The sequence below is a fragment of the Hirundo rustica genome, chromosome 14 (genome assembly GCF_015227805.2).
Source record: "Hirundo rustica isolate bHirRus1 chromosome 14, bHirRus1.pri.v3, whole genome shotgun sequence".
Taxonomy (NCBI): domain Eukaryota; kingdom Metazoa; phylum Chordata; class Aves; order Passeriformes; family Hirundinidae; genus Hirundo; species Hirundo rustica.
Genome location: NC_053463.1, coordinates 11,590,164 through 11,596,403, shown reverse-complemented (window position 1 = coordinate 11,596,403; position 6,240 = coordinate 11,590,164). Strand labels below are relative to the sequence as shown.

The following is a 6,240-nucleotide window of genomic DNA, read 5'->3' as shown; positions in this document are numbered from 1 at the left end:
GCCCGGGTGGGGACGTGCGGGGTGTCCGCGGCCGTGCGTGTCCCTTGGATTCGCCACCGCCGTTCAGCCTCGTCTGACTGTGCCAGGGCGGGAATTAGGGTTTGGAGGGACGGTGCGCGGTCGGAGAGCAGTGACAATAATCGAATAAGGCATTAGGGGAGATTAAAGGGAAGAAATCCACTGCTAGTTTTGGCATGGAATTAGCAGGGACCCGTTAGGAAATCTGGAAAAGCTCTGGCATCTTGCTGATAGAGATTATGTTAGAAATGGCCTCAGCTTTTATTACGTTTATGGTTCACAGGGAGATTATTATGCAGCTTCTACATCATTAGGACTTGGGGGGGGGGGGGGGAGAACCCCCCCAGTTTACAAACCCAGAACAGTTTACAATTTACTGGGAGTTTTACCGTTTCTCAAGTTTTCCCGTTGATCAATTCTTCAGAATTGTACAGAGATCTCCAGTATCTAAACACCGATATCTGGATATTGAACGCTAAAAGTTGGTTCTGGTTCAGATTTCTAGATTTGTTTGTTTGTTTTTCTTGTTTTGTTTGTTTGATTTGTTTGTTTGTTTGTTTGTTTTAATACTAAGCTGTTTTGGAGAGTTGCACGCACAGATTTTGCTCAGACTTTAAACCAAGGCATTACCAGGACTTTTGCTAGAACTGGAGCTCCTTACTTCTAAACCAGTGGGATTATTTATCATTACTAATTTTGTCCTGATAAGTACTGACTGGATCATTGCTGTCCCTTCCTTCAGTAAGTGTGTTAATGTAGTCAGCCCTAAAGGAAAAAAGTTCACATTGCTTCGGCTTTTTCTGTGGCCTTATTACTTCTCAAAACACCAGTGACTGATGTAACACTTCAGCTACACTGTGAACAAAGGAATTGGGTGCATTTTCTTTCCATGTAATACAGAGGGACAAGTAAATACACCAAAATAAATCAGTTTTCATACTACTTTGTTGCATAAACCTTATTTTCATTACCAGGTTCTAAAAAAATACATTAATTTTCAAGAAATGGGAAAATGCATTTGCGTGAAACTAGGAAAATCATGTATTTATTGAGAAGTAAAACTACATTAAGACCAACACTGGGGTTCTGTGCTCAAGTTTTGTGTTTCAGAGAGACTGTGATGCTACAAAACCAAGGGAATTCAATGATATAATTAAAAATACAAGATGCCCTCTGTCACTTCAGTCCCTTTTGCTTTTGTCATGGGCAGTAATGTGACATAATCCACATAGGTTGGCTCTGCATGCTGCCAGAGCTCCAGGTCTGCCTTTGAACAGTTGGAAACATGAGTTCCTGAGAATCCCTGGAAATGCTCTCTGAATACACCAAAGATGTGAATTCTGTGAATTCATCATGGGCTGGTATAGCTCAGGATTTTTGCTGATATTCAAAACCATTTATCTGCATTAATTTATTCATAGAATATACTGTTACATCTATGGAAAATCAAAGGTTTGTGTGAAATATACTAAGTGGAACAGGGACAAGCAGAAAAGGGATCAGAACCTTCTGGGGTTATGTTCTTCTCTCTGGTATTGATTAAAATCTACCACTTGAAACTTTACCCCATTTTCATATATGTTTAATCTTAGACGTGTTTGAGTTATTTGTGTGCATCACTCTTCTCAGAATATTAAAACTGTATTAGCACATAAATGTCATTAATATCCATTTTTTGTAAATATGCTTCCATTAATATTACATATGTAAACAGACTTAAAATTTAGGGCTCTTTTTTCATTTCTTTTATTTTTCTGGACCTATTGGATCACTTTATTTACTTCTAAGGGTTCTATGTTTTGTGTTTTACCTTGCATCTCCTCTTAGACTGATGTCCTATTCTTTTTTCAATAAAGGAAAAAAGTCTTGGCAAAATATTAACAGAAGTATTCAAATTTCCTTCACAAAATGCAAGAGCTAACCTTTTAAAATTAAGCACCCCCCAGCTGAACAGAACACATCCAATTTGTCTTCTTTTAAAATTAAAATTTAAAATTCCTTTAATAAGCATCCTGAGTATTAAAAGGCCAGTGCTACATGGGGCCACCATCCACTCCTGAATTCTTTTATTCCACTTTGTTTTGTTGTGAATTAGGTAAGTCACATTTTCTGTTAAGCACATAATTGTCAACTGCCTTTTGTTCAATGGCACCCCGTTCCAAATTAGACTCCTGTTGTGTAAAAACATCATCTGTCTCATTCACTAAGGGTAAATTGGAATGTGAGTCAGACATAGAATTTTTTTTTTCCCCTTTGTGTGGAAATTGGGGGAGTTTAATGCATTTGTTTTTTGGACCAGGTTGGGAGACATCCCAGGCTGGGATGTTCTCTGGACTCCCCTAGCTGTCTATTATTATCATTTCACCTCTGAGTCTAGCCCAGCAATTCTTACATTGCAGCAAGAATCTCTGAGGGCAAAGCAGGAAACTTGGGCAGGGGACTGCTGACTTTGAATAAGTGTGGATACAATTATACAATTGTATACAATTGTATAATACAATTTCAATTTCAGTATGGAATTTCCCTGCAAGAAAATGACATGATAATATTCTTCATAAGAAATTAACAGTTACACGCAAAGACATTAAAAAAAAATATCTCTAAGCCACTTAAAATATTCCAGCCTGCCTTCTAAAATGCTAAAAGCAGCCTTTGTATGATAAAGGCAGTAGAAGGGGCTTTACTGTTCCAGAACTAGTTGGTTTCAGGAGCTGAAAGAGGCTTTGGACAGATTGTCAAATCTAATTTATCTTGAACTTTCAGTTACTGTTTTCTTTTTATGGATTTGAAACTTTCAAGAGTGAAACGGACACATTCTCCTTCTCAGCAGTTTTGAAATTCCCTGCACCAAGAAGTTGTGTATTCTTGTGTTTATGTCCTGTTAATGAAATGTTCATGCTATCAATTGTGCAAATTTCTTTATCAGAGAAGATCAAACCAACAAATTGTATTGACACTGGTTATCAAACCAGTGTGAAAATAAACATATCTGCAAAAGTCAGTTGGATATTAGAATTTTATAAGTGAACTAAGTACACTTTAAAAAAGAATAGTGATCATGGAGACAGGAAGAGATGTTTCTTGGTAGACAAAGTTCTCATGAGATTAATGAAAATGTTATAAAAGGCTTGTCAGCAACATATGCTTTGGGCTTTTAATTAAACAAACAATTTGGAAATTTGTTGAGAAAATGGCATGAAGTGAACAACAGGCTTGAAAAAAGTGAATGGCAAATTGAGAAGTGTGGTGGCAAGATTGCACTTTCCAGCTGCTAATTTTATCACCTTGTAGGGTGTCATTAGCACTGAGATGAAAAATGAAATTTCTGGTTCATATGGGAATACAATTGCGGAAACTAGATCTTTTGCAACAGCTGAAAACTCCCTGAGAAATGTGTTTGTTTTCATCTTCAAACTGAGGCATTTTGAAATGAAAATAGGTTAACTGAAGTTTCTGTGGCAACTAGGAAGTTAAAATACAACAAATGTGGCACAAAGGCTTACAAGATTGCAATTGATTCTTTCATATTTGCAGTTAATCTGATACCTGCTATCTGTTCAGCCTCTGACAGAGAAATGTGTCCTCCATTTCTTTTTTCTCAGCATCTACATATTATATAAAAAGAAATAAGAGTTTATGCTGTGGATGTGATTATAAATTAACTCAAGGGTCATTATTTTAAAGCTGTCTTTACTTTGTGGGAAAAGCTTGCATTTCAAGGGTTTTTTTGGCTTTTTTTTTTACAAGCTTTATTTCCCAGTGAATTAATTATTTTTACAGGGATTATAGAACAGATATCTAAGGAAAATAGTTTTGACATTGTACAATATGTGTAAGTGGAATGCCTGCCAGGTTGGTATTCCTTCATGCTCATCTTCTGCCAAGGGACAGTGTTTGCTCTGTTTACCCTTTCGAATGTTTCCTCTGCCTTCCAAAACCTTCAGGGAGAATGTATGCACATACTGTTACCCACGCTGCTCACCCCACCCTGCCACAGATAATTCCAAGTGAGGATGAGTCATCTGCTCACAAATTGCCTTATTGGTACCTTGTACCACCAGGAGCTGGCACAGGAGAGAGCAGCTCTCAGAATTGAGGGAACACCCTGAAGTAAAGATGCTTCTGTCTTATTTATTCTTGTCCTGTACAAAGCTCGACCAATTTTCTAATTGATATATACAAATTTATGCATCTGCAAAGACATATACAGACTTGCATTGTTATTTTTCATGTTAAGTGCTTAAACATTTGAGCCTGTAGGCATAGGAGATTGAACCTGAGTTTGCTTTTATGTCCAGGGAAGTCAAAGTTCCAAACAGACAGAAACCATAACATTTCAAATCTCAGGCTGATTCTTAGAATTATTCAGTGTGCAGTCTAGCATAAACACCTCAGTAATGGAAAGAAGCTTGCTTTTGCCAGATCTACTGGGCAGAAAACTGAACAAATTCTTCATTAAGTATTTGTGAAGGATATGGGACAGACTGCTGTTCAGTTGTTAGTACTCGTTTCACCTACTGTGCAGATATATAAATGGCATTTCAAAGTACAGATGGAACTGGCTGACATTGTACAAATCAATACAAGTATTGTGTGGTGTAGTTGCTTTTCTTAGGATTTCTGTCATATTTCTGGGAAATGTGAGGTATCCATGAATCATCCTGTGAAAGCCGAGGGCTCTCTCTAGATGCCTAAACCAAACTGAAGGCCTTAGGCTCCTTACTTGCTGTACAGAGGTGAAACACCACAAAACAAACCTGGTAGGAACCACATAGGAATAAACTGTGTAACCCTCCTTTGCCCCAGCACTTGAAATGATGCCTTATGATTCTGGCCTTTTTTTCTTTCATATATTCTCTGTATTCTTTACAGAGCTTTACATTCTTTATTTGGAGCTCTGTAGCCTGTTATCCCATTCATAGCTAGTTTTCCCAGTACTTCCCCTGCCCTGGTAGGCAGAAAGACAAAATACATTCCAAGAACCCTGTGCTATCTTGGTTCTCCTTAGAAACCAGCGTTGAAAACCAGCACATTTCCATCAGCAAACTTCTGTCCCATCTGAGAAGGGAGGATTTAGAAGGGGCTTGAACTGGGCAGAATTGCATTATGACTGGTACTCCTAATAGGTGATTTTTGTCAATTATGCTAATTTACTAAACTTATAAAACAGTATTCACCCTGTGGAGGGGTGGGCTTTTGTGGACATTTTCTATATCAGCCCCTGGAGGACTTCGATAAAGACCTGTATTACCTCCTATACTAATATTATCTCAGAAGTGTGTATTTTATTTATAGGTGATTAAAGGCATCAGAAAACCTATGCTTTTGCTGGCATTTTTGCCACATGCCATTCCAGTCACCTCTCAATATTAAAAGACGAGGGCAGCAACTGTTTCCTATTCTGGACTGCAGTGCACATCTTTAGGAACCCACATTTAGGAATTAGCCTAAAGGAACAAGCCAACTTTCAGATGTGTGTTTAATAAGACTTTGCCAACTATTACCTAATGAGGTTTGTTTTATTGTAGAGACTTAGGGTTAAATTTAATTTGTTTTCACATCAGTTTTGGATAAAGTTAACTTTCTTATAGACTTACTTGTGAGAGATGGCTATTTCTCTACATGATATTTCTTCCAAAAATATGATTAAAACCCTTCAACTCATTTTATTTTAAACCCAAAGAAAGTTAAAAAATTAACTTCTGATTTAATCTTCAGTGGGTTTTGTTTGTATGCTTTTACACAAGACATTAAAAAAAAAAAAAAAGAAGAAGAAGAAGAAGAAAGTATGTTTGTGGAGCTTATTGGTCTCTTACTCAGAGTCACTTAAACCCCTACCTTGCCTGGATGACTTCTAATGTGTCACTTTGTTGTTGTTGTTGTTGTTGTTGGGGTGGGGGGGTGTGTGTGGGAGTGGGGGGGTGTGGGGGTGTGTGGGGGTGGGGGTGTGTGTGTTGTATGTTAGCTAAAAAACTAATGTAAAAGTGTTAATTTATTGTAGGGTCTCTGAATATGATTAATACATGTTTGGCCCAGAATGCCTTAAATCTATAATTTATTATACTAAACATATTAGTATTTCACTCTGGAGTGACTGTGGAATACGTTGATAGCCACTGTCATCCCTTCCAGCTCACACTCCTTGACTGTCATCAGAGACTGGATTTATGTCACTTCCCTGTAGATACTCACCTAAGCACTTGAACAAAATTAACTCATCTA

The 6,240-nt window shown here is 37.6% G+C and overlaps 1 protein-coding gene across 1 annotated transcript in view; it reads left to right on the top strand.

Annotated features, from left to right (window-relative positions):
- Positions 1-6,240, top strand: part of GABRB2 (gamma-aminobutyric acid type A receptor subunit beta2) — a 283,550-nt gene that overhangs the window by 105,214 nt on the left and 172,096 nt on the right. The gene's annotated exons all lie outside the window — the stretch shown is intronic.